At 46.4% G+C, this 26,006-nt stretch overlaps 1 protein-coding gene and 29 non-coding genes across 30 annotated transcripts in view; 1 reads left to right on the top strand and 29 right to left on the bottom strand.

Moving 5' to 3' along the window:
- Positions 1 to 26,006, top strand: part of LOC137136866 (GRB2-associated-binding protein 1-like) — a 240,163-nt gene that overhangs the window by 140,202 nt on the left and 73,955 nt on the right. The window lies entirely within an intron of this gene.
- Positions 867 to 940, bottom strand: trnan-guu (transfer RNA asparagine (anticodon GUU)). Its single transcript has one exon. It is a non-coding gene; the product is annotated as a tRNA-Asn (tRNA).
- On the bottom strand, positions 1,209 to 1,282 carry trnan-guu (transfer RNA asparagine (anticodon GUU)). Its single transcript has one exon. It is a non-coding gene; the product is annotated as a tRNA-Asn (tRNA).
- Positions 1,939 to 2,012, bottom strand: trnan-guu (transfer RNA asparagine (anticodon GUU)). The gene has a single exon. It is a non-coding gene; the product is annotated as a tRNA-Asn (tRNA).
- Positions 2,545 to 2,618, bottom strand: trnan-guu (transfer RNA asparagine (anticodon GUU)). The gene has a single exon. It is a non-coding gene; the product is annotated as a tRNA-Asn (tRNA).
- Positions 3,692 to 3,765, bottom strand: trnan-guu (transfer RNA asparagine (anticodon GUU)). Its single transcript has one exon. It is a non-coding gene; the product is annotated as a tRNA-Asn (tRNA).
- trnan-guu (transfer RNA asparagine (anticodon GUU)) lies at positions 4,412 to 4,485 on the bottom strand. The gene has a single exon. It is a non-coding gene; the product is annotated as a tRNA-Asn (tRNA).
- trnan-guu (transfer RNA asparagine (anticodon GUU)) lies at positions 6,653 to 6,726 on the bottom strand. The gene has a single exon. It is a non-coding gene; the product is annotated as a tRNA-Asn (tRNA).
- Positions 7,177 to 7,250, bottom strand: trnan-guu (transfer RNA asparagine (anticodon GUU)). Its single transcript has one exon. It is a non-coding gene; the product is annotated as a tRNA-Asn (tRNA).
- trnan-guu (transfer RNA asparagine (anticodon GUU)) lies at positions 8,202 to 8,275 on the bottom strand. The gene has a single exon. It is a non-coding gene; the product is annotated as a tRNA-Asn (tRNA).
- trnan-guu (transfer RNA asparagine (anticodon GUU)) lies at positions 8,881 to 8,954 on the bottom strand. Its single transcript has one exon. It is a non-coding gene; the product is annotated as a tRNA-Asn (tRNA).
- trnan-guu (transfer RNA asparagine (anticodon GUU)) lies at positions 10,450 to 10,523 on the bottom strand. The gene has a single exon. It is a non-coding gene; the product is annotated as a tRNA-Asn (tRNA).
- Positions 10,792 to 10,865, bottom strand: trnan-guu (transfer RNA asparagine (anticodon GUU)). The gene has a single exon. It is a non-coding gene; the product is annotated as a tRNA-Asn (tRNA).
- On the bottom strand, positions 11,522 to 11,595 carry trnan-guu (transfer RNA asparagine (anticodon GUU)). The gene has a single exon. It is a non-coding gene; the product is annotated as a tRNA-Asn (tRNA).
- trnan-guu (transfer RNA asparagine (anticodon GUU)) lies at positions 12,128 to 12,201 on the bottom strand. Its single transcript has one exon. It is a non-coding gene; the product is annotated as a tRNA-Asn (tRNA).
- trnan-guu (transfer RNA asparagine (anticodon GUU)) lies at positions 13,275 to 13,348 on the bottom strand. The gene has a single exon. It is a non-coding gene; the product is annotated as a tRNA-Asn (tRNA).
- trnan-guu (transfer RNA asparagine (anticodon GUU)) lies at positions 14,324 to 14,397 on the bottom strand. Its single transcript has one exon. It is a non-coding gene; the product is annotated as a tRNA-Asn (tRNA).
- Positions 14,930 to 15,003, bottom strand: trnan-guu (transfer RNA asparagine (anticodon GUU)). The gene has a single exon. It is a non-coding gene; the product is annotated as a tRNA-Asn (tRNA).
- trnan-guu (transfer RNA asparagine (anticodon GUU)) lies at positions 16,077 to 16,150 on the bottom strand. Its single transcript has one exon. It is a non-coding gene; the product is annotated as a tRNA-Asn (tRNA).
- On the bottom strand, positions 16,797 to 16,870 carry trnan-guu (transfer RNA asparagine (anticodon GUU)). Its single transcript has one exon. It is a non-coding gene; the product is annotated as a tRNA-Asn (tRNA).
- trnan-guu (transfer RNA asparagine (anticodon GUU)) lies at positions 18,395 to 18,468 on the bottom strand. Its single transcript has one exon. It is a non-coding gene; the product is annotated as a tRNA-Asn (tRNA).
- trnan-guu (transfer RNA asparagine (anticodon GUU)) lies at positions 18,707 to 18,780 on the bottom strand. Its single transcript has one exon. It is a non-coding gene; the product is annotated as a tRNA-Asn (tRNA).
- Positions 19,175 to 19,248, bottom strand: trnan-guu (transfer RNA asparagine (anticodon GUU)). Its single transcript has one exon. It is a non-coding gene; the product is annotated as a tRNA-Asn (tRNA).
- trnan-guu (transfer RNA asparagine (anticodon GUU)) lies at positions 19,943 to 20,016 on the bottom strand. The gene has a single exon. It is a non-coding gene; the product is annotated as a tRNA-Asn (tRNA).
- Positions 20,419 to 20,492, bottom strand: trnan-guu (transfer RNA asparagine (anticodon GUU)). Its single transcript has one exon. It is a non-coding gene; the product is annotated as a tRNA-Asn (tRNA).
- On the bottom strand, positions 21,418 to 21,491 carry trnan-guu (transfer RNA asparagine (anticodon GUU)). The gene has a single exon. It is a non-coding gene; the product is annotated as a tRNA-Asn (tRNA).
- trnan-guu (transfer RNA asparagine (anticodon GUU)) lies at positions 22,273 to 22,346 on the bottom strand. The gene has a single exon. It is a non-coding gene; the product is annotated as a tRNA-Asn (tRNA).
- trnan-guu (transfer RNA asparagine (anticodon GUU)) lies at positions 23,272 to 23,345 on the bottom strand. Its single transcript has one exon. It is a non-coding gene; the product is annotated as a tRNA-Asn (tRNA).
- Positions 24,087 to 24,160, bottom strand: trnan-guu (transfer RNA asparagine (anticodon GUU)). The gene has a single exon. It is a non-coding gene; the product is annotated as a tRNA-Asn (tRNA).
- Positions 24,766 to 24,839, bottom strand: trnan-guu (transfer RNA asparagine (anticodon GUU)). Its single transcript has one exon. It is a non-coding gene; the product is annotated as a tRNA-Asn (tRNA).

The following is a 26,006-nucleotide window of genomic DNA, read 5'->3' as shown; positions in this document are numbered from 1 at the left end:
AGGTTTAGGGGGCGTGGCTAAAAGTGTATGATTCCAACCCCTACAAAATAAAATAATGTCAAGCATAGCTAGGGTTACGTTTAAGCCACCACATCCCTGGGTGGGCTTTAACCACCAACCTTGCACCATAGAGACAGGTTTAGGGGGCGTGGCTACAATTGTATAATTCCAACCCCTACAAAATAAAACAATATCAAGGATAGCTAGAGTTACCTTGAAGCCATCACGTCCCTGGGTGGGCTTGAACCACCAACCTTTCGGTTGACAGCCGACTGCACCACAGAGACAGCTGTATTGGTAGTTTAGGGGGCGTGGCTACAAGTGTATGATTCCAACCCCTACAAAATAAAATAATGTCAAGCATAGCTAGGGTTACGTTTAAGCCACCACATCCCTGGGTGGGCTTTAACCACCAACCTTGCACCATAGACACAGGTTTAGGGGGCGTGGCTACAAGTGTAGAATTCCAACCCCTAAAAAATAAAAAAATGTCAAGCATAGCTGGGGTTGCCTTGAAGTCACCACGTCCCTGGGTGGGCTTGAAACACCAACCTTTCGGTTAACAGTCAACTGCACCACAGAGACAGCTGTATTGGTAGTTGTAGGGGGCGTGGCTACAAGTGTATAACTCAAACCCTCTATAAAATAAAACTACTTCTAGTATAACTAGGGTTACATTGAAGCCAACACGTCCCTGGGTGGGCTTCAACCACCAACCTTTCGGTTAACAGCCGAACACGCTAACCTATTGCTCCACAGAGACATCTGTATTGCTAGTTTTAGGGGGCGTGGCTACAAGTATATAAATCTAACCTGTTCAAAATAAAACTACTTCTAAAATAATTATGGTTATCTTGAAGACACTACGTCCCTGGGTGGGCTTGAACCACCAACCTTTCGGTTAACAGCCGAACGCTCTAACCGATTGCGCCACAGAGACATCTGTATTGCTAGGGTTAGGGGGCGTGGCTAAAAGTGTATGATTCCAACCCCTACAAAATAAAATAATGTCAAGCATAGCTAGGGTTACGTTTAAGCCACCACATCCCTGGGTGGGCTTGAACCACCAACCTTTCGGTTGACAGCCGACTGCACCACAGAGACAGCTGTATTGGTAGTTGTAGGGGGCGTGGCTACAAGTGTATAACTCAAACCCCCTATAAAAAAAAACTACTTCTAGGATAACTAGGGATACCTTGCAACCACCACGCCCCTGGGTGGGATTGAACCACCAACCTTTCGGTTAACAGCCGAACGCGCTAACCTATTGCGCCACAGAGACATCTGTATTGCTAGTTTAAGGGGGCGTGGCCAACCTTGCACCATAGAGACAGTTTTAGGCGGCATGGCTACAAGTGTATAATTCCATCCCCTACAAAATAAAACAATGTCAAGCATAGCTAGAGTTACCTTGAAGCCACCACGTCCCTGGGTGGGCTTTAACCACCAACCTTGCACCATAGAGACAGCTTTAGGGGGCGTGGCTACAAGTGTAGAATTCCAACGCCTACAAAGTAAAACAATGTCAAGCGTGGCTACAAGTGTATAAATCTAACCCGTTCAAAATAAAACTACTTCTAAAATAACTAGAGTTATCTTGAAGCCACCACGTCCCTGGGTGGGCTTGAACCACCAACCTTTCGGTTAACAGCCTACTGCACCTCCGAGACAGTTGTATTGGTAGTTGTAGGGGGCGTGGCTACAAGTGTATAAATCTAACTTGTTCAAAATAAAACTACTTCTAAAATAACTAGGGTTATCTTGAAGCCACTACGTCCCTGGGTGGGCTTGAACCACCAACCTTTCGGTTAACAGCCGACTGCACCACAGAGACAGCTGTATTGGTAGTTGTAGGGGACGTGGCTACAAGTGTATAACTCAAACCCCCTATAAAATAAAACTACTTGTAGGATAACTAGGGTTACCTTGAAGCCACCACGTCCCTGGGTGGGCTTGAACCACCAACCTTTCGGTTAACAGCCGAACGCGCTAACCGATTGCGCCACAGAGACATCTGTATTGCTAGTTTTAGGGGGCGTGGCTACAAGTGTATAATTCCAACAATTACAAAATAAAACAATGTCAAGCATAGCTAGGTTTGGTTGTAAAGTGTTATATTCCAACCCCTACAAAATAAAATAATGTCAAGCATAGCTAGGGTTACGTTTAAGCCACCACATCCCTGGGCGGGCTTTAACCACCAACCTTGCACCATAGACACAGGTTTAGGGGGCGTGGCTACAATTGTATGATTCCAACCCCTACAAAATAAAACAATGTAAAGGATAGCTAGAGTTACCTTGAAGCCACCACGTCCCTGGGTGGGCTTGAAACACCAACCTTTCGGTTAACAGCCAACTGCACCACAGAGACAGCTGTATTGGTAGTTGTAGGGGGCGTGGCTACAAGTGTATAACTTAAACTCCCTATAAAATAAAACTACGCAGATTGCTAGATTTTGGGGGCGTGGCTAAAAGTGTTTAATTCCAACCCCTACAAAATAAAAAAATATCAAGGACAGCTAGAGTTACCTTGAAGCCAGCACGTCTCTGGGTGGGCTTGAACCACCAACCTTTCGGTTAACAGCCGAACGCACTAACCGATTGCGCCACAGAGACATCTGTATTGCTAGTTTTAGGGGGCGTGGCTAAAAGTGTTTAATTCCAACCCCTACAAAATAAAAAAATATCAAGGATAGCTAGAGTTACCTTGAAGCCAGCACGTCCCTGGGTGGGCTTGAACCACCAACCTTTCGGTTAACAAGGTTAACGCCACAGAGACGTCTGTATTGCTAATTTAAGAGGGTATGGCCAACCTTGCACCATAGAGACAGTTTTAGGCGGCATGGCTACAAGTGTATAATTCCAACCCCTACAAAATAAAGCAATATCAAGGATAGCTAGAGTTACCTTGAAGCCACCACGTTCCTGGGTGGGCTTGAACCACCAATCTTTCGGTTAACAGCCTACTGCACCTCCGAGACAGCTGTATTGGTAGTTGTAGGGGGCGTGGCTACAAGTGTATAACTCAAACCCTCTACAAAATAAAACAATATCAAGGATAGCTAGAGTTACCTTGAAGCCATCACGTCCCTGGGTGGGCTTGAACCACCAATCTTTCGGTTGACAGCCGACTGCACGACAGAGACAGCTGTATTGGTAGTTGTAGGGGGCGTGGCTACAAGTGTATAACTCAAACCCCCTATAAAATAAAACTACTTCTAGGATAACTAGTAATACCTTGCAGCCACCACGCCCCTGGGTGGTCTTGAACCACCAACCTTTCGTTTATTCCAACCCTTACAAAATAAAACAATATCAAGGATAGCTAGAGTTACCTTGAAGCCAGCACTTCCCTGGGTGGGCTTGAACCACCAACCTTTCGGTTGACAGCCGACTGCACCACAGAGACAGCTGTATTGGTAGTTTAGGGGGCGTGGCTACAAGTGTATAACTCAAACCCCCTATAAAAAAAAACTACTTCTAGGATAACTAGGAATACCTTGCAGCCACCACGCCCCTGGGTGGGCTTGAACCACCAACCTTTCGGTTAACAGCCGAACGCGCTAACCGATTGCTCCACAGAGACATCTGTATTGCTAGTTTTAGGGGGCGTGGCTAAAAGTGTTTAATTCCAACCCCTACAAAATAAAAAAATATCAAGGATAGCTAGAGTTACCTTGAAGCCAGCACGTCCCTGGGTGGGCTTGAACCACCAACCTTTCGGTTAACAGCCGAACGCGCTAACCGATTGCTCCACAGAGACATCTGTATTGCTAGTTTTAGGGGGCGTGGCTAAAAGTGTTTAATTCCAACCCCTACAAAATAAAAAAATATCAAGGATAGCTAGAGTTACCTTGAAGCCAGCACGTCCCTGGGTGGGCTTGAACCACCAACCTTTCGGTTAACAAGGTTAACGCCACAGAGACGTCTGTATTGCTAATTTAAGGGGGCATGGCCAACCTTGCACCATAGAGACAGTTTTAGGCGGCATGGCTACAAGTGTATAATTCCAACTCCTACAAAATAAAGCAATATCAAGGATAGCTAGAGTTACCTTGAAGCCACCACGTTCCTGGGTGGGCTTGAACCACCAACCTTTCGGTTAACAGCCTACTGGACCTCCGAGACAGCTGTATTGGTAGTTGTAGGGGGCGTGGCTACAAGTGTATAACTCAAACCCTCTATAAAATAAAACTACTTAAAGTATAACTAGGGTTACATTGAAGCCAACACGTCCCTGGGTGCGCTTGAACCACCAACCTTTCGGTTAACAGCCAAACGCGCTAACCTATTGCTCCACAGAGACATCTGTATTGCTAGTTTTAGGGGGCGTGGCTACAAGTGTATAAATCTAACCTGTTCAAAATAAAACTACTTCTAAAATAATTATGGTTATCTTGAAGACACTACGTCCCTGGGTGGGCTTGAACCACCAACCTTTCGGTTAACAGCCGAACGCTCTAACCGATTGCGCCACAGAGACATCTGTATTGCTAGGTTTAGGGGGCGTGGCTAAAAGTGTATGATTCCAACCCCTACAAAATAAAATAATGTCAAGCATAGCTAGGGTTACGTTTAAGCCACCACATCACTGGGTGGGCTTTAACCACCAACCTTGCACCATAGAGACAGGTTTAGGGGGCGTGGCTACAATTGTATAATTCCAACCCCTACAAAATAAAACAATATCAAGGATAGCTAGAGTTACCTTGAAGCCATCACGTCCCTGGGTGGGCTTGAACCACCAACCTTTCGGTTGACAGCCGACTGCACCACAGAGACAGCTGTATTGGGAGTTTAGGGGGCGTGGCTACAAGTGTATAACTCAAACCCCCTATAAAAAAAAACTACTTCTAGGATAACTAGGAATACCTTGCAGCCACCACACCCCTGGGTGGGCTTGAACCACCAACCTTTCGGTTAACAGCCAAACGCACTAACCAATTGCGCCACAGAGACATCTGTATTGCTAGTTTTAGGGGGCGTGGCTAAAAGTGTATGATTCCAACCCCTACAAAATAAAATAATGTCAAGCATAGCTAGGGTTACGTTTAAGCCACCACATCCCTGGGTGGGCTTTAACCACCAACCTTGCACCATAGACACAGGTTTAGGGGGCGTGGCTACAAGTGTATAATTCCAACCCCTACAAAATAAAACAATGTCAAGCATAGCTGGGGTTGCCTTGAAGTCACCACGTCCCTGGGTGGGCATGAAACACCAACCTTTCGGTTAACAGCCAACTGCACCACAGAGACAGCTGTATTGGTAGTTGTAGGGGGCGTGGCTACAAGTGTATAACTCAAACTCCCTATAAAATAAAACTACTTCTAGGATAACCTTGAAGCCACCACGTCCCTGGGTGGGCTTGAACCACCAACCTTTCGGTTAACAGCCGAACGCGCTAACCTATTGCTCCACAGAGACATCTGTATTGCTAGTTTTAGGGGGCGTGGCTACAAGTGTATAAATCTAACCTGTTCAAAATAAAACTACTTCTAAAATAATTATGGTTATCTTGAAGACACTACGTCCCTGGGTGGGCTTGAACCACCAACCTTTCAGTTAACAGCCGAACGCTCTAACCGATTGCGCCACAGAGACATCTGTATTGCTAGGTTTAGGGGGCGTGGCTAAAAGTGTATGATTCCAACCCCTACAAAATAAAATAATGTCAAGCATAGCTAGGGTTACGTTTAAGCCACCACATCCCTGGGTGGGCTTTAACCACCAACCTTGCACCATAGAGACAGGTTTAGGGGGCGTGGCTACAATTGTATAATTCCAACCCCTACAAAATAAAACAATATCAAGGATAGCTAGAGTTACCTTGAAGCCATCACGTCCCTGGGTGGGCTTGAACCACCAACCTTTCGGTTGACAGCCGACTGCACCACAGAGACAGCTGTATTGGTAGTTTAGGGGGCGTGGCTACAAGTGTATGATTCCAACCCCTACAAAATAAAATAATGTCAAGCATAGCTAGGGTTACGTTTAAGCCACCACATCCCTGGGTGGGCTTTAACCACCAACCTTGCACCATAGACACAGGTTTAGGGGGCGTGGCTACAAGTGTAGAATTCCAACCCCTAAAAAATAAAAAAATGTCAAGCATAGCTGGGGTTGCCTTGAAGTCACCACGTCCCTGGGTGGGCTTGAAACACCAACCTTTCGGTTAACAGCCAACTGCACCACAGAGACAGCTGTATTGGTAGTTGTAGGGGGCGTGGCTACAAGTGTATAACTCAAACTCCCTATAAAATAAAACTACTTCTAGGATAACCTTGAAGCCACCACGTCCCTGGGTGGGCTTGAACCAACAACCTTTCGGTTAACAGCCGAACGCGCTAACCTATTGCTCCACAGAGACATCTGTATTGCTAGTTTTAGGGGGCGTGGCTACAAGTGTATAAATCTAACCTGTTCAAAATAAAACTACTTCTAAAATAATTACGGTTATCTTGAAGACACTACGTCCCTGGGTGGGCTTGAACCACCAACCTTTCAGTTAACAGCCGAACGCTCTAACCGATTGCGCCACAGAGACATCTGTATTGCTAGGTTTAGGGGGCGTGGCTAAAAGTGTATGATTCCAACCCCTACAAAATAAAAAAATGTCAAGCATAGCTAGGGTTACCTTGAAACCACCACGTCCCTGGGAGGGCTTGAACCACCAACCTTTCGGTTAACAGCCGAACGCGCTAACCCATTGCGCCACAGAGACGTCTGTATTGCTAGTTTAAGGGGGCATGGCCAACCCCTACAAAATAAAGCAATATCAAGGATAGCTAGAGTTACCTTGAAGCCACCACGTCCCTGGGTGGGCTTTAACCACCAACCTTGCACCATAGAGACAGCTTTAGGGGGCGTGGCTACAAGTGTAGAATTCCAACCCCTACAAAGTAAAACAATGTCAAGCGTGGCTACAAGTGTATAAATCTAACTCGTTCAAAATAAAACTACTTCTAAAATAACTAGGGTTACCTTGAAGCCACCACGTCCCTGGGTGGGCTTGAACCACCAACCTTTCGGTTAACAGCCAAATGCGCTAACCGATAGCGCCACAGAGACATCTGTATTGCTAGTTTTAGGGGGCGTGGCTACAAGTGTATAATTCCAACCCCTACAAAATAAAACAATATCAAGGATAGCTAGAGTTACCTTGAAGCCAGCACGTCCCTGGGTGGGCTTGAACCACCAACCTTTCGGTTAACAGCCGAACGCGCTAACCGATTGCGCCACAGAGACGTCTGTACTGCTAGTTTAAGGGGGCATGGCCAACCTTGCACCATAGAGACAGTTTTAGGCGGCATGGCTACAAGTGTATAATTCCAACCCCTACAAAATAAAGCAATATCAAGGATAGCTAGAGTTACCTTGAAGCCAGCACGTCCCTGGGTGGGCTTGAACCACCAACCTTTCGGTTGACAGCCGACTGCACCACAGAGACAGCTGTATTGGTAGTTGTAGGGGGCGTGGCTACAAGTGTATAACTCAAACCCCCTATAAAAAAAAACTACTTCTAGGATAACTAGGGATACCTTGCAGCCACCACACCCCTGGGTGGGCTTGAACCACCAACCTTTCGATTAACAGCCAAACGCGCTAATCGATTGCGCCACAGATACATCTGTATTGATAGTTTTAGGGGGCGTGGCAATAAGTGTATAATTCCAACCCCTACAAAATAAAACAATGTCAAGCATAGCTAGGGTTACCTTGAAGCCACCACGTCCCTGGGTGGGCTTGAACCACCAACCTTTCGGCTAACAGCCAAATGCGCTAACCGATTGCGCCACAGAGACATCTGTATTGCTAGTTTTAGGGGACGTGGCTAAAAGTGTATGATTCCAACCCCTACAAAATAAAATAATGTCAAGCATAGCTAGGGTTACGTTTAAGCCACCACATCCCTGGGTGGGCTTTAACCTCCAACCTTGCACCATAGACACAGGTTTAGGGGGCGTGGCTACAAGTGTAGAATTCCAACCCCTAAAAAATAAAAAAATGTCAAGCATAGCTGGGGTTGCCTTGAAGTCACCACGTCCCTGGGTGGGCTTGAAACACCAACCTTTCGGTTAACAGCCAACTGCACCACAGAGACAGCTGTATTGAGAGTTGTAGGGGGCGTGGCTACAAGTGTATAACTCAAACTCCCTATAAAATAAAACTACTTCTAGGATAACCTTGAAGCCACCACGTCCCTGGGTGGGCTTGAACCACCAACCTTTCGGTTAACAGCCGAACGCGCTAACCGATTGCGCCACAGAGACATCTGTGTTGCTAGTTTTAGGGGGCGTGGCTACAAGTGTATAATTCCAACCCCTACAAAATAAAAAAATGTCAAGCATAGCTAGGGTTACCTTGAAACCACCACGTCCCTGGGAGGCCTTGAACCACCAACCTTTCGGTTAACAGCCGAACGCGCTAACCCATTGCGCCACAGAGACGTCTGTATTGCTAGTTTAAGGGGGCATGGCCAACCCCTACAAAATAAAACAATATCAAGGATTGCTAGAGTTACCTTGAAGCCATCACGTCCCTGGGTGGGCTTGAACCACCAACCTTTCGGTTGACAGCCGACTGCACCACAGAGACAGCTGTATTGGTAGTTTAGGGGGCGTGGCTACAAGTGTATAACTCAAACCCCCTATAAAAAAAAACTACTTCTAGGATAACTAGGAATACCTTGCAGCCACCACGCCCCTGGGTGGGCTTGAACCACCAACCTTTCGGTTAACAGCCGAACGCGCTAACCGATTGCTCCACAGAGACATCTGTATTGCTAGTTTTAGGGGGCGTGGCTAAAAGTGTTTAATTCCAACCCCTACAAAATAAAAAAATATCAAGGATAGCTAGAGTTACCTTGAAGCCAGCACGTCCCTGGGTGGGCTTGAACCACCAACCTTTCGGTTAACAGCCGAACGCGCTAACCGATTGCTCCACAGAGACATCTGTATTGCTAGTTTTAGGGGGCGTGGCTAAAAGTGTTTAATTCCAACCCCTACAAAATAAAAAAATATCAAGGATAGCTAGAGTTACCTTGAAGCCAGCACGTCCCTGGGTGGGCTTGAACCACCAACCTTTCGGTTAACAAGGTTAACGCCACAGAGACGTCTGTATTGCTAATTTAAGGGGGCATGGCCAACCTTGCACCATAGAGACAGTTTTAGGCAGCATGGCTACAAGTGTATAATTCCAACTCCTACAAAATAAAGCAATATCAAGGATAGCTAGAGTTACCTTGAAGCCACCACGTTCCTGGGTGGGCTTGAACCACCAACCTTTCGGTTAACAGCCTACTGCACCTCCGAGACAGCTGTATTGGTAGTTGTAGGGGGCGTGGCTACAAGTGTATAACTCAAACCCTCTACAAAATAAAACAATATCAAGGATAGCTAGAGTTACCTTGAAGCCATCACGTCCCTGGGTGGGCTTGAACCACCAATCTTTCGGTTGACAGCCGACTGCACGACAGAGACAGCTGTATTGGTAGTTGTAGGGGGCGTGGCTACAAGTGTATAACTCAAACCCCCTATAAAATAAAACTACTTCTACGATAACTAGTAAAGCCCGTGGTACTTCTAGGATAACTAGGGATACCTTGCAGCCACCACACCCCTGGGTGGGCTTGAACCACCAACCTTTCGATTAACAGCCGAACGCGCTAATCGATTGCGCCACAGATACATCTGTATTGATAGTTTTAGGGGGCGTGGCAATAAGTGTATAATTCCAACCCCTACAAAATAAAATAATGTCAAGCATAGCTAGGGTTACCTTGAAGCCACCACGTCCCTGGGTGGGCTTGAACCACCAACCTTTCGGCTAACAGCCAAATGCGCTAACCGATTGCGCCACAGAGACATCTGTATTGCTAGTTTTAGGGGACGTGGCTAAAAGTGTATGATTCCAACCCCTACAAAATAAAATAATGTCAAGCATAGCTAGGGTTACGTTTAAGCCACCACATCCCTGGGTGGGCTTTAACCACCAACCTTGCACCATAGACACAGGTTTAGGGGGCGTGGCTACAAGTGTAGAATTCCAACCCCTAAAAAATAAAAAAATGTCAAGCATAGCCGAGGTTGCCTTGAAGTCACCACGTCCCTGGGTGGGCTTGAAACACCAACCTTTCGGTTAACAGTCAACTGCACCACAGAGACAGCTGTATTGGTAGTTGTAGGGGGCGTGGCTACAAGTGTATAACTCAAACCCTCTATAAAATAAAACTACTTCTAGTATAACTAGGGTTACATTGAAGCCAACACGTCCCTGGGTGGGCTTCAACCACCAACCTTTCGGTTAACAGCCGAACACGCTAACCTATTGCTCCACAGAGACATCTGTATTGCTAGTTTTAGGGGGCGTGGCTACAAGTATATAAATCTAACCTGTTCAAAATAAAACTACTTCTAAAATAATTATGGTTATCTTGAAGACACTACGTCCCTGGGTGGGCTTGAACCACCAACCTTTCGGTTAACAGCCGAACGCTCTAACCGATTGCGCCACAGAGACATCTGTATTGCTAGGGTTAGGGGGCGTGGCTAAAAGTGTATGATTCCAACCCCTACAAAATAAAATAATGTCAAGCATAGCTAGGGTTACGTTTAAGCCACCACATCCCTGGGTGGGCTTGAACCACCAACCTTTCGGTTGACAGCCGACTGCACCACAGAGACAGCTGTATTGGTAGTTGTAGGGGGCGTGGCTACAAGTGTATAACTCAAACCCCCTATAAAAAAAAACTACTTCTAGTATAACTAGGGATACCTTGCAACCACCACGCCCCTGGGTGGGATTGAACCACCAACCTTTCGGTTAACAGCCGAACGCGCTAACCTATTGCGCCACAGAGACATCTGTATTGCTAGTTTAAGGGGGCGTGGCCAACCTTGCACCATAGAGACAGTTTTAGGCGGCATGGCTACAAGTGTATAATTCCATCCCCTACAAAATAAAACAATGTCAAGCATAGCTAGAGTTACCTTGAAGCCACCACGTCCCTGGGTGGGCTTTAACCACCAACCTTGCACCATAGAGACAGCTTTAGGGGGCGTGGCTACAAGTGTAGAATTCCAACGCCTACAAAGTAAAACAATGTCAAGCGTGGCTACAAGTGTATAAATCTAACCCGTTCAAAATAAAACTACTTCTAAAATAACTAGAGTTATCTTGAAGCCACCACGTCCCTGGGTGGGCTTGAACCACCAACCTTTCGGTTAACAGCCTACTGCACCTCCGAGACAGTTGTATTGGTAGTTGTAGGGGGCGTGGCTACAAGTGTATAAATCTAACTTGTTCAAAATAAAACTACTTCTAAAATAACTAGGGTTATCTTGAAGCCACTACGTCCCTGGGTGGGCTTGAACCACCAACCTTTCGGTTAACAGCCGACTGCACCACAGAGACAGCTGTATTGGTAGTTGTAGGGGACGTGGCTACAAGTGTATAACTCAAACCCCCTATAAAATAAAACTACTTGTAGGATAACTAGGGTTACCTTGAAGCCACCACGTCCCTGGGTGGGCTTGAACCACCAACCTTTCGGTTAACAGCCGAACGCGCTAACCGATTGCGCCACAGAGACATCTGTATTGCTAGTTTTAGGGGGCGTGGCTACAAGTGTATAATTCCAACAATTACAAAATAAAACAATGTCAAGCATAGCTAGGTTTGGTTGTAAAGTGTTATATTCCAACCCCTACAAAATAAAATAATGTCAAGCATAGCTAGGGTTACGTTTAAGCCACCACATCCCTGGGCGGGCTTTAACCACCAACCTTGCACCATAGACACAGGTTTAGGGGGCGTGGCTACAATTGTATGATTCCAACCCCTACAAAATAAAACAATGTAAAGGATAGCTAGAGTTACCTTGAAGCCACCACGTCCCTGGGTGGGCTTGAAACACCAACCTTTCGGTTAACAGCCAACTGCACCACAGAGACAGCTGTATTGGTAGTTGTAGGGGGCGTGGCTACAAGTGTATAACTTAAACTCCCTATAAAATAAAACTACGCAGATTGCTAGATTTTGGGGGCGTGGCTAAAAGTGTTTAATTCCAACCCCTACAAAATAAAAAAATATCAAGGACAGCTAGAGTTACCTTGAAGCCAGCACGTCTCTGGGTGGGCTTGAACCACCAACCTTTCGGTTAACAGCCGAACGCACTAACCGATTGCGCCACAGAGACATCTGTATTGCTAGTTTTAGGGGGCGTGGCTAAAAGTGTTTAATTCCAACCCCTACAAAATAAAAAAATATCAAGGATAGCTAGAGTTACCTTGAAGCCAGCACGTCCCTGGGTGGGCTTGAACCACCAACCTTTCGGTTAACAAGGTTAACGCCACAGAGACGTCTGTATTGCTAATTTAAGAGGGTATGGCCAACCTTGCACCATAGAGACAGTTTTAGGCGGCATGGCTACAAGTGTATAATTCCAACCCCTACAAAATAAAGCAATATCAAGGATAGCTAGAGTTACCTTGAAGCCACCACGTTCCTGGGTGGGCTTGAACCACCAATCTTTCGGTTAACAGCCTACTGCACCTCCGAGACAGCTGTATTGGTAGTTGTAGGGGGCGTGGCTACAAGTGTATAACTCAAACCCTCTACAAAATAAAACAATATCAAGGATAGCTAGAGTTACCTTGAAGCCATCACGTCCCTGGGTGGGCTTGAACCACCAATCTTTCGGTTGACAGCCGACTGCACGACAGAGACAGCTGTATTGGTAGTTGTAGGGGGCGTGGCTACAAGTGTATCACTCAAACCCCCTATAAAATAAAACTACTTCTAGGATAACTAGTAATACCTTGCAGCCACCACGCCCCTGGGTGGTCTTGAACCACCAACCTTTCGTTTATTCCAACCCTTACAAAATAAAACAATATCAAGGATAGCTAGAGTTACCTTGAAGCCAGCACTTCCCTGGGTGGGCTTGAACCACCAACCTTTCGGTTGACAGCCGACTGCACCACAGAGACAGCTGTATTGGTAGTTTAGGGGGCGTGGCTACAAGTGTATAACTCAAACCCCCTATAAAAAAAAACTACTTCTAGGATAACTAGGAATACCTTGCAGCCACCACGCCCCTGGGTGGGCTTGAACCACCAACCTTTCGGTTAACAGCCGAACGCGCTAACCGATTGCTCCACAGAGACATCTGTATTGCTAGTTTTAGGGGGCGTGGCTAAAAGTGTTTAATTCCAACCCCTACAAAATAAAAAAATATCAAGGATAGCTAGAGTTACCTTGAAGCCAGCACGTCCCTGGGTGGGCTTGAACCACCAACCTTTCGGTTAACAGCCGAACGCGCTAACCGATTGCTCCACAGAGACATCTGTATTGCTAGTTTTAGGGGGCGTGGCTAAAAGTGTTTAATTCCAACCCCTACAAAATAAAAAAATATCAAGGATAGCTAGAGTTACCTTGAAGCCAGCACGTCCCTGGGTGGGCTTGAACCACCAACCTTTCGGTTAACAAGGTTAACGCCACAGAGACGTCTGTATTGCTAATTTAAGGGGGCATGGCCAACCTTGCACCATAGAGACAGTTTTAGGCGGCATGGCTACAAGTGTATAATTCCAACTCCTACAAAATAAAGCAATATCAAGGATAGCTAGAGTTACCTTGAAGCCACCACGTTCCTGGGTGGGCTTGAACCACCAACCTTTCGGTTAACAGCCTACTGGACCTCCGAGACAGCTGTATTGGTAGTTGTAGGGGGCGTGGCTACAAGTGTATAACTCAAACCCTCTATAAAATAAAACTACTTCTAGTATAACTAGGGTTACATTGAAGCCAACACGTCCCTGGGTGCGCTTGAACCACCAACCTTTCGGTTAACAGCCGAACGCGCTAACCTATTGCTCCACAGAGACATCTGTATTGCTAGTTTTAGGGGGCGTGGCTACAAGTGTATAAATCTAACCTGTTCAAAATAAAACTACTTCTAAAATAACTAGAGTTATCTTGAAGCCACCACGTCCCTGGGTGGGCTTGAACCACCAACCTTTCGGTTAACAGCCTACTGCACCTCCGAGACAGTTGTATTGGTAGTTGTAGGGGGCGTGGCTACAAGTGTATAAATCTAACTTGTTCAAAATAAAACTACTTCTAAAATAACTAGGGTTATCTTGAAGCCACTACGTCCCTGGGTGGGCTTGAACCACCAACCTTTCGGTTAACAGCCGACTGCACCACAGAGACAGCTGTATTGGTAGTTGTAGGGGACGTGGCTACAAGTGTATAACTCAAACCCCCTATAAAATAAAACTACTTGTAGGATAACTAGGGTTACCTTGAAGCCACCACGTCCCTGGGTGGGCTTGAACCACCAACCTTTCGGTTAACAGCCGAACGCGCTAACCGATTGCGCCACAGAGACATCTGTATTGCTAGTTTTAGGGGGCGTGGCTACAAGTGTATAATTCCAACAATTACAAAATAAAACAATGTCAAGCATAGCTAGGTTTGGTTGTAAAGTGTTATATTCCAACCCCTACAAAATAAAATAATGTCAAGCATAGCTAGGGTTACGTTTAAGCCACCACATCCCTGGGCGGGCTTTAACCACCAACCTTGCACCATAGACACAGGTTTAGGGGGCGTGGCTACAATTGTATGATTCCAACCCCTACAAAATAAAACAATGTAAAGGATAGCTAGAGTTACCTTGAAGCCACCACGTCCCTGGGTGGGCTTGAAACACCAACCTTTCGGTTAACAGCCAACTGCACCACAGAGACAGCTGTATTGGTAGTTGTAGGGGGCGTGGCTACAAGTGTATAACTTAAACTCCCTATAAAATAAAACTACGCAGATTGCTAGATTTTGGGGGCGTGGCTAAAAGTGTTTAATTCCAACCCCTACAAAATAAAAAAATATCAAGGACAGCTAGAGTTACCTTGAAGCCAGCACGTCTCTGGGTGGGCTTGAACCACCAACCTTTCGGTTAACAGCCGAACGCACTAACCGATTGCGCCACAGAGACATCTGTATTGCTAGTTTTAGGGGGCGTGGCTAAAAGTGTTTAATTCCAACCCCTACAAAATAAAAAAATATCAAGGATAGCTAGAGTTACCTTGAAGCCAGCACGTCCCTGGGTGGGCTTGAACCACCAACCTTTCGGTTAACAAGGTTAACGCCACAGAGACGTCTGTATTGCTAATTTAAGAGGGTATGGCCAACCTTGCACCATAGAGACAGTTTTAGGAGGCATGGCTACAAGTGTATAATTCCAACCCCTACAAAATAAAGCAATATCAAGGATAGCTAGAGTTACCTTGAAGCCACCACGTTCCTGGGTGGGCTTGAACCACCAATCTTTCGGTTAACAGCCTACTGCACCTCCGAGACAGCTGTATTGGTAGTTGTAGGGGGCGTGGCTACAAGTGTATAACTCAAACCCTCTACAAAATAAAACAATATCAAGGATAGCTAGAGTTACCTTGAAGCCATCACGTCCCTGGGTGGGCTTGAACCACCAATCTTTCGGTTGACAGCCGACTGCACGACAGAGACAGCTGTATTGGTAGTTGTAGGGGGCGTGGCTACAAGTGTATAACTCAAACCCCCTATAAAATAAAACTACTTCTAGGATAACTAGTAATACCTTGCAGCCACCACGCCCCTGGGTGGTCTTGAACCACCAACCTTTCGTTTATTCCAACCCTTACAAAATAAAACAATATCAAGGATAGCTAGAGTTACCTTGAAGCCAGCACTTCCCTGGGTGGGCTTGAACCACCAACCTTTCGGTTGACAGCCGACTGCACCACAGAGACAGCTGTATTGGTAGTTTAGGGGGCGTGGCTACAAGTGTATAACTCAAACCCCCTATAAAAAAAAACTACTTCTAGGATAACTAGGAATACCTTGCAGCCACCACGCCCCTGGGTGGGCTTGAACCACCAACCTTTCGGTTAACAGCCGAACGCGCTAACCGATTGCTCCACAGAGACATCTGTATTGCTAGTTTTAGGGGGCGTGGCTAAAAGTGTTTAATTCCAACCCCTACAAAATAAAAAAATATCAAGGATAGCTAGAGTTACCTTGAAGCCAGCACGTCCCTGGGTGGGCTTGAACCACCAACCTTTCGGTTAACAGCCGAACGCGCTAACCGATTGCTCCACAGAGACATCTGTATTGCTAGTTTTAGGGGGCGTGGCTAAAAGTGTTTAATTCCAACCCCTACAAAATAAAAAAATATCAAGGATAGCTAGAGTTACCTTGAAGCCAGCACGTCCCTGGGTGGGCTTGAACCACCAACCTTTCGGTTAACAAGGTTAACGCCACAGAGACGTCTGTATTGCTAATTTAAGGGGGCATGGCCAACCTTGCACCATAGAGACAGTTTTAGGCGGCATGGCTACAAGTGTATAATTCCAACTCCTACAAAATAAAGCAATATCAAGGATAGCTAGAGTTACCTTGAAGCCACCACGTTCCTGGGTGGGCTTGAACCACCAACCTTTCGGTTAACAGCCTACTGGACCTCCGAGACAGCTGTATTGGTAGTTGTAGGGGGCGTGGCTACAAGTGTATAACTCAAACCCTCTATAAAATAAAACTACTTCTAGTATAACTAGGGTTACATTGAAGCCAACACGTCCCTGGGTGCGCTTGAACCACCAACCTTTCGGTTAACAGCCGAACGCGCTAACCTATTGCTCCACAGAGACATCTGTATTGCTAGTTTTAGGGGGCGTGGCTACAAGTGTATAAATCTAACCTGTTCAAAATAAAACTACTTCTAAAATAATTATGGTTATCTTGAAGACACTACGTCCCTGGGTGGGCTTGAACCACCAACCTTTCGGTTAACAGCCGAACGCTCTAACCGATTGCGCCACAGAGACATCTGTATTGCTAGGTTTAGGGGGCGTGGCTAAAAGTGTATGATTCCAACCCCTACAAAATAAAATAATGTCAAGCATAGCTAGGGTTACGTTTAAGCCACCACATCACTGGGTGGGCTTTAACCACCAACCTTGCACCATAGAGACAGGTTTAGGGGGCGTGGCTACAATTGTATAATTCCAACCCCTACAAAATAAAACAATATCAAGGATAGCTAGAGTTACCTTGAAGCCATCACGTCCCTGGGTGGGCTTGAACCACCAACCTTTCGGTTGACAGCCGACTGCACCACAGAGACAGCTGTATTGGTAGTTTAGGGGGCGTGGCTACAAGTGTATAACTCAAACCCCCTATAAAAAAAAACTACTTCTAGGATAACTAGGAATACCTTGCAGCCACCACACCCCTGGGTGGGCTTGAACCACCAACCTTTCGGTTAACAGCCAAACGCACTAACCAATTGCGCCACAGAGACATCTGTATTGCTAGTTTTAGGGGGCGTGGCTAAAAGTGTATGATTCCAACCCCTACAAAATAAAATAATGTCAAGCATAGCTAGGGTTACGTTTAAGCCACCACATCCCTGGGTGGGCTTTAACCACCAACCTTGCACCATAGACACAGGTTTAGGGGGCGTGGCTACAAGTGTATAATTCCAACCCCTACAAAATAAAACAATGTCAAGCATAGCTGGGGTTGCCTTGAAGTCACCACGTCCCTGGGTGGGCATGAAACACCAACCTTTCGGTTAACAGCCAACTGCACCACAGAGACAGCTGTATTGGTAGTTGTAGGGGGCGTGGCTACAAGTGTATAACTCAAACTCCCTATAAAATAAAACTACTTCTAGGATAACCTTGAAGCCACCACGTCCCTGGGTGGGCTTGAACCACCAACCTTTCGGTTAACAGCCGAACGCGCTAACCTATTGCTCCACAGAGACATCTGTATTGCTAGTTTTAGGGGGCGTGGCTACAAGTGTATAAATCTAACCTGTTCAAAATAAAACTACTTCTAAAATAATTATGGTTATCTTGAAGACACTACGTCCCTGGGTGGGCTTGAACCACCAACCTTTCAGTTAACAGCCGAACGCTCTAACCGATTGCGCCACAGAGACATCTGTATTGCTAGGTTTAGGGGGCGTGGCTAAAAGTGTATGATTCCAACCCCTACAAAATAAAATAATGTCAAGCATAGCTAGGGTTACGTTTAAGCCACCACATCCCTGGGTGGGCTTTAACCACCAACCTTGCACCATAGAGACAGGTTTAGGGGGCGTGGCTACAATTGTATAATTCCAACCCCTACAAAATAAAACAATATCAAGGATAGCTAGAGTTACCTTGAAGCCATCACGTCCCTGGGTGGGCTTGAACCACCAACCTTTCGGTTGACAGCCGACTGCACCACAGAGACAGCTGTATTGGTAGTTGTAGGGGGCGTGGCTACAAGTGTATAACTCAAACCCCCTATAAAAAAAAACTACTTCTAGGATAAGTAGGGATACCTTGCAGCCACCACACCCCTGGGTGGGCTTGAACCACCAACCTTTCGGTTAACAGCCGAACGCGCTAACCGATTGCGCCACAGAGACATCTGTATTGCTAGTTTTAGGGGGCGTGGCTAAAAGTGTATGATTCCAACCCCTACAAAATAAAATAATGTCAAGCATAGCTAGGGTTACGTTTAAGCCACCACATCCCTGGGTGGGCTTTAACCACCAACCTTGCACCATAGACACAGGTTTAGGGGGCGTGGCTACAAGTGTATAATTCCAACCCCTACAAAATAAAACAATGTCAAGCATAGCTAGGGTTACCTTGAAGCCACCACGTCCCTGGGTGGGCTTGAACCACCAACCTTTCGGTTAACAGCCAAATGCGCTAACCGATTGCGCCACAGAGACATCTGTTTTGCCAGTTTTAGGCGGTGTGGCTAAAAGTGTATGATTCCAACCCCTACAAAATAAAATAATGTCAAGCATAGCTAGGGTTACGTTTAAGCCACCACATCCCTGGGTGGGCTTTAACCTCCAACCTTGCACCATAGACACAGGTTTAGGGGGCGTGGCTACAAGTGTAGAATTCCAACCCCTAAAAAATAAAAAAATGTCAAGCATAGCTGGGGTTGCCTTGAAGTCACCACGCCCCTGGGTGGGCTTGAAACACCAACCTTTCGGTTAACAGCCAACTGCACCACAGAGACAGCTGTATTGAGAGTTGTAGGGGGCGTGGCTACAAGTGTATAACTCAAACTCCCTATAAAATAAAACTACTTCTAGGATAACCTTGAAGCCACCACGTCCCTGGGTGGGCTTGAACCACCAACCTTTCGGTTAACAGCCGAACGCGCTAACCGATTGCGCCACAGAGACATCTGTATTGCTAGTTTTAGGGGGCGTGGCTACAAGTGTATAATTCCAACCCCTACAAAATAAAAAAATGTCAAGCATAGCTAGGGTTACCTTGAAACCACCACGTCCCTGGGAGGCCTTGAACCTTGAAGCCAGCACTTCCCTGGGTGGACTTGAACCACCAACCTTTCGGTTAACAGCCGAACGCGCTACCCGATTGCGCCACAGAGACGTCTGTATTGCTAGTTTAAGGGGGCATGGCCAACCTTGCACCATAGAGACAGTTTTAGGCGGCATGGCTACAAGTGTATAATTCCAACCCCTACAAAATAAAGCAATATCAAGGATAGCTAGAGTTACCTTGAAGCCACCACGTTCCTGGGTGGGCTTGAACCACCAACCTTTCGGTTAACAGCCTACTGGACCTCCGAGACAGCTGTATTGGTAGTTGTAGGGGGCGTGGCTACAAGTGTATAACTCAAACCCTCTATAAAATAAAACTACTTCTAGTATAACTAGGGTTACATTGAAGCCAACACGTCCCTGGGTGGGCTTGAACTACCAACCTTTCGGTTAACAGCCGAACGCGCTAACCTATTGCTCCACAGAGACATCTGTATTGCTAGTTTTAGGGGGCGTGGCTACAAGTGTATAAATCTAACCTGTTCAAAATAAAACTACTTCTAAAATAATTATGGTTATCTTGAAGACACTACGTCCCTGGGTGGGCTTGAACCACCAACCTTTCGGTTAACAGCCGAACGCTCTAACCGATTGCGCCACAGAGACATCTGTATTGCTAGGTTTAGGGGGCGTGGCTAAAAGTGTATGATTCCAACCCCTACAAAATAAAATAATGTCAAGCATAGCTAGGGTTACATTTAAGCCACCACATCCCTGGGTGGGCTTTAACCACCAACCTTGCACCATAGAGACAGGTTTAGGGGGCGTGGCTACAATTGTATAATTCCAACCCCTACAAAATAAAACAATATCAAGGATAGCTAGAGTTACCTTGAAGCCATCACGTCCCTGGGTGGGCTTGAACCACCAACCTTTCGGTTGACAGCCGACTGCACCACAGAGACAGCTGTATTGGTAGTTTAGGGGGCGTGGCTACAAGTGTATAACTCAAACCCCCTATAAAAAAAAACTACTTCTAGGATAACTAGGGATACCTTGCAGCCACAACGCCCCTGGGTGGGCTTGAACCACCAACCTTTCGGTTAACAGCCAAACGCGCTAACCAATTGCGCCACAGAGACAACTGTATTGCTAGTTTTAGGGGGCGTGGCAAAAAGTGTATGATTCCAACCCCTACAAAATAAAACAAAGTCAAGCATAGCTAGGGTTACCTTGAAGCCACCACTTCCCTGGGTGGGCTTGAACCACCAACCTTTCGGCTAACAGCCAAATGCGCTAACCGATTGCGCCACAGAGACATCTGTATTGCTAGTTTTAGGGGGCGTGGCTAAAAGTGTATGATTCCAACCCCTACAAAATAAAATAATGTCAAGCATAGCTAGGGTTACGTTTAAGCCACCACATCCCTGGGTGGGCTTTAACCACCAACCTTGCACCATAGACACAGGTTTAGGGGGCGTGGCTACAAGTGTAGAATTCCAACCCCTAAAAAATAAAAAAATGTCAAGCATAGCTGGGGTTGCCTTGAAGTCACCACGTCCCTGGGTGGGCTTGAAACACCAACCTTTCGGTTAACAGCCAACTGCACCACAGAGACAGCTGTATTGGTAGTTGTAGGGGGCGTGGCTACAAGTGTATAACTCAAACTCCCTATAAAATAAAACTACTTCTAGGATAACCTTGAAGCCACCACGTCCCTGGGTGGGCTTGAACCAACAACCTTTCGGTTAACAGCCAAACGCGCTAACCTATTGCTCCACAGAGACATCTGTATTGCTAGTTTTAGGGGGCGTGGCTACAAGTGTATAAATCTAACCTGTTCAAAATAAAACTACTTCTAAAATAATTATGGTTATCTTGAAGACACTACGTCCCTGGGTGGGCTTGAACCACCAACCTTTCAGTTAACAGCCGAACGCTCTAACCGATTGCGCCACAGAGACATCTGTATTGCTAGGTTTAGGGGGCGTGGCTAAAAGTGTATGATTCCAACCCCTACAAAATAAAAAAATGTCAAGCATAGCTAGGGTTACCTTGAAACCACCACGTCCCTGGGAGGGCTTGAACCACCAACCTTTCGGTTAACAGCCGAACGCGCTAACCCATTGCGCCACAGAGACGTCTGTACTGCTAGTTTAAGGGGGCATGGCCAACCTTGCACCATAGAGACAGTTTTAGGCGGCATGGCTACAAGTGTATAATTCCAACCCCTACAAAATAAAGCAATATCAAGGATAGCTAGAGTTACCTTGAAGCCAGCACGTCCCTGGGTGGGCTTGAACCACCAACCTTTCGGTTGACAGCCGACTGCACCACAGAGACAGCTGTATTGGTAGTTGTAGGGGGCGTGGCTACAAGTGTATAAATCTAACCTGTTCAAAATAAAACTACTTCTAAAATAATTATGGTTATCTTGAAGACACTACGTCCCTGGGTGGGCTTGAACCACCAACCTTTCGGTTAACAGCCGAACGCTCTAACCGATTGCGCCACAGATACATCTGTATTGATAGTTTTAGGGGGTGTGGCTAAAAGTGTATGATTCCAACCCCTACAAAATAAAATAATGTCAAGCATAGCTAGGGTTACGTTTAAGCCACCACATCCCTGGGTGGGCTTTAACCTCCAACCTTGCACCATAGAGACAGGTTTAGGGGGCGTGGCTACAATTATATAATTCCAACCCCTACAAAATAAAACAATATCAAGGATAGCTAGAGTTACCTTGAAGCCATCACGTCCCTGGGTGGGCTTGAACCACCAACCTTTCGGTTGACAGCCGACTGCACCACAGAGACAGCTGTATTGGTAGTTTAGGGGGCGTGGCTACAAGTGTATAACTCAAACCCCCTATAAAAAAAAACTACTTCTAGGATAACTAGGGATACCTTGCAGCCACCACGCCCCTGGGTGGGCTTGAACCACCAACCTTTCGGTTAACAGCCAAACGCGCTAACCAATTGCGCCACAGAGACAACTGTATTGCTAGTTTTAGGGGGCGTGGCTAAAAGTGTATGATTCCAACCCCTACAAAATAAAACAAAGTCAAGCATAGCTAGGGTTACCTTGAAGCCACCACTTCCCTGGGTGGGCTTGAACCACCAACCTTTCGGCTAACAGCCAAATGCGCTAACCGATTGCGCCACAGAGACATCTGTATTGCTAGTTTTAGGGGGCGTGGCTAAAAGTGTATGATTCCAACCCCTACAAAATAAAATAATGTCAAGCATAGCTAGGGTTACGTTTAAGCCACCACATCCCTGGGTGGGCTTTAACCACCAACCTTGCACCATAGACACAGGTTTAGGGGGCGTGGCTACAAGTGTAGAATTCCAACCCCTAAAAAATAAAAAAATGTCAAGCATAGCTGGGGTTGCCTTGAAGTCACCACGTCCCTGGGTGGGCTTGAAACACCAACCTTTCGGTTAACAGCCAACTGCACCACAGAGACAGCTGTATTGGTAGTTGTAGGGGGCGTGGCTACAAGTGTATAACTCAAACTCCCTATAAAATAAAACTACTTCTAGGATAACCTTGAAGCCACCACGTCCCTGGGTGGGCTTGAACCAACAACCTTTCGGTTAACAGCCGAACGCGCTAACCTATTGCTCCACAGAGACATCTGTATTGCTAGTTTTAGGGGGCGTGGCTACAAGTGTATAAATCTAACCTGTTCAAAATAAAACTACTTCTAAAATAATTACGGTTATCTTGAAGACACTACGTCCCTGGGTGGGCTTGAACCACCAACCTTTCAGTTAACAGCCGAACGCTCTAACCGATTGCGCCACAGAGACATCTGTATTGCTAGGTTTAGGGGGCGTGGCTAAAAGTGTATGATTCCAACCCCTACAAAATAAAAAAATGTCAAGCATAGCTAGGGTTACCTTGAAACCACCACGTCCCTGGGAGGGCTTGAACCACCAACCTTTCGGTTAACAGCCGAACGCGCTAACCCATTGCGCCACAGAGACGTCTGTATTGCTAGTTTAAGGGGGCATGGCCAACCCCTACAAAATAAAGCAATATCAAGGATAGCTAGAGTTACCTTGAAGCCACCACGTCCCTGGGTGGGCTTTAACCACCAACCTTGCACCATAGAGACAGCTTTAGGGGGCGTGGCTACAAGTGTAGAATTCCAACCCCTACAAAGTAAAACAATGTCAAGCGTGGCTACAAGTGTATAAATCTAACTCGTTCAAAATAAAACTACTTCTAAAATAACTAGGGTTACCTTGAAGCCACCACGTCCCTGGGTGGGCTTGAACCACCAACCTTTCGGTTAACAGCCAAATGCGCTAACCGATAGCGCCACAGAGACATCTGTATTGCTAGTTTTAGGGGGCGTGGCTACAAGTGTATAATTCCAACCCCTACAAAATAAAATAATGTCAAGCATAGCTAGGGTTACGTTTAAGCCACCACATCCCTGGGTGGGCTTTAACCTCCAACCTTGCACCATAGACACAGGTTTAGGGGGCGTGGCTACAAGTGTAGAATTCCAACCCCTAAAAAATAAAAAAATGTCAAGCATAGCTGGGGTTGCCTTGAAGTCACCACGTCCCTGGGTGGGCTTGAAACACCAACCTTTCGGTTAACAGCCAACTGCACCACAGAGACAGCTGTATTGAGAGTTGTAGGGGGCGTGGCTACAAGTGTATAACTCAAACTCCCTATAAAATAAAACTACTTCTAGGATAACCTTGAAGCCACCACGTCCCTGGGTGGGCTTGAACCACCAACCTTTCGGTTAACAGCCGAACGCGCTAACCGATTGCGCCACAGAGACATCTGTGTTGCTAGTTTTAGGGGGCGTGGCTACAAGTGTATAATTCCAACCCCTACAAAATAAAAAAATGTCAAGCATAGCTAGGGTTACCTTGAAACCACCACGTCCCTGGGAGGCCTTGAACCACCAACCTTTCGGTTAACAGCCGAACGCGCTAACCCATTGCGCCACAGAGACGTCTGTATTGCTAGTTTAAGGGGGCATGGCCAACCCCTACAAAATAAAACAATATCAAGGATTGCTAGAGTTACCTTGAAGCCATCACGTCCCTGGGTGGGCTTGAACCACCAACCTTTCGGTTGACAGCCGACTGCACCACAGAGACAGCTGTATTGGTAGTTTAGGGGGCGTGGCTACAAGTGTATAACTCAAACCCCCTATAAAAAAAAACTACTTCTAGGATAACTAGGAATACCTTGCAGCCACCACGCCCCTGGGTGGGCTTGAACCACCAACCTTTCGGTTAACAGCCGAACGCGCTAACCGATTGCTCCACAGAGACATCTGTATTGCTAGTTTTAGGGGGCGTGGCTAAAAGTGTTTAATTCCAACCCCTACAAAATAAAAAAATATCAAGGATAGCTAGAGTTACCTTGAAGCCAGCACGTCCCTGGGTGGACTTGAACCACCAACCTTTCGGTTAACAGCCGAACGCGCTAACCGATTGCTCCACAGAGACATCTGTATTGCTAGTTTTAGGGGGCGTGGCTAAAAGTGTTTAATTCCAACCCCTACAAAATAAAAAAATATCAAGGATAGCTAGAGTTACCTTGAAGCCAGCACGTCCCTGGGTGGGCTTGAACCACCAACCTTTCGGTTAACAAGGTTAACGCCACAGAGACGTCTGTATTGCTAATTTAAGGGGGCATGGCCAACCTTGCACCATAGAGACAGTTTTAGGCAGCATGGCTACAAGTGTATAATTCCAACTCCTACAAAATAAAGCAATATCAAGGATAGCTAGAGTTACCTTGAAGCCACCACGTTCCTGGGTGGGCTTGAACCACCAACCTTTCGGTTAACAGCCTACTGCACCTCCGAGACAGCTGTATTGGTAGTTGTAGGGGGCGTGGCTACAAGTGTATAACTCAAACCCTCTACAAAATAAAACAATATCAAGGATAGCTAGAGTTACCTTGAAGCCATCACGTCCCTGGGTGGGCTTGAACCACCAATCTTTCGGTTGACAGCCGACTGCACGACAGAGACAGCTGTATTGGTAGTTGTAGGGGGCGTGGCTACAAGTGTATAACTCAAACCCCCTATAAAATAAAACTACTTCTAGGATAACTAGTAAAGCCCGTGGTACTTCTAGGATAACTAGGGATACCTTGCAGCCACCACACCCCTGGGTGGGCTTGAACCACCAACCTTTCGATTAACAGCCGAACGCGCTAATCGATTGCGCCACAGATACATCTGTATTGATAGTTTTAGGGGGCGTGGCAATAAGTGTATAATTCCAACCCCTACAAAATAAAATAATGTCAAGCATAGCTAGGGTTACCTTGAAGCCACCACGTCCCTGGGTGGGCTTGAACCAACAACCTTTCGGTTAACAGCCGAACGCGCTAACCTATTGCTCCACAGAGACATCTGTATTGCTAGTTTTAGGGGGCGTGGCTACAAGTGTATAAATCTAACCTGTTCAAAATAAAACTACTTCTAAAATAATTACGGTTATCTTGAAGACACTACGTCCCTGGGTGGGCTTGAACCACCAACCTTTCAGTTAACAGCCGAACGCTCTAACCGATTGCGCCACAGAGACATCTGTATTGCTAGGTTTAGGGGGCGTGGCTAAAAGTGTATGATTCCAACCCCTACAAAATAAAAAAATGTCAAG

Source organism: Channa argus, chromosome 12 (genome assembly GCF_033026475.1).
Source record: "Channa argus isolate prfri chromosome 12, Channa argus male v1.0, whole genome shotgun sequence".
Taxonomy (NCBI): Eukaryota; Metazoa; Chordata; class Actinopteri; order Anabantiformes; family Channidae; genus Channa; species Channa argus.
This window is presented reverse-complemented; position numbering and strand designations above follow the sequence as displayed.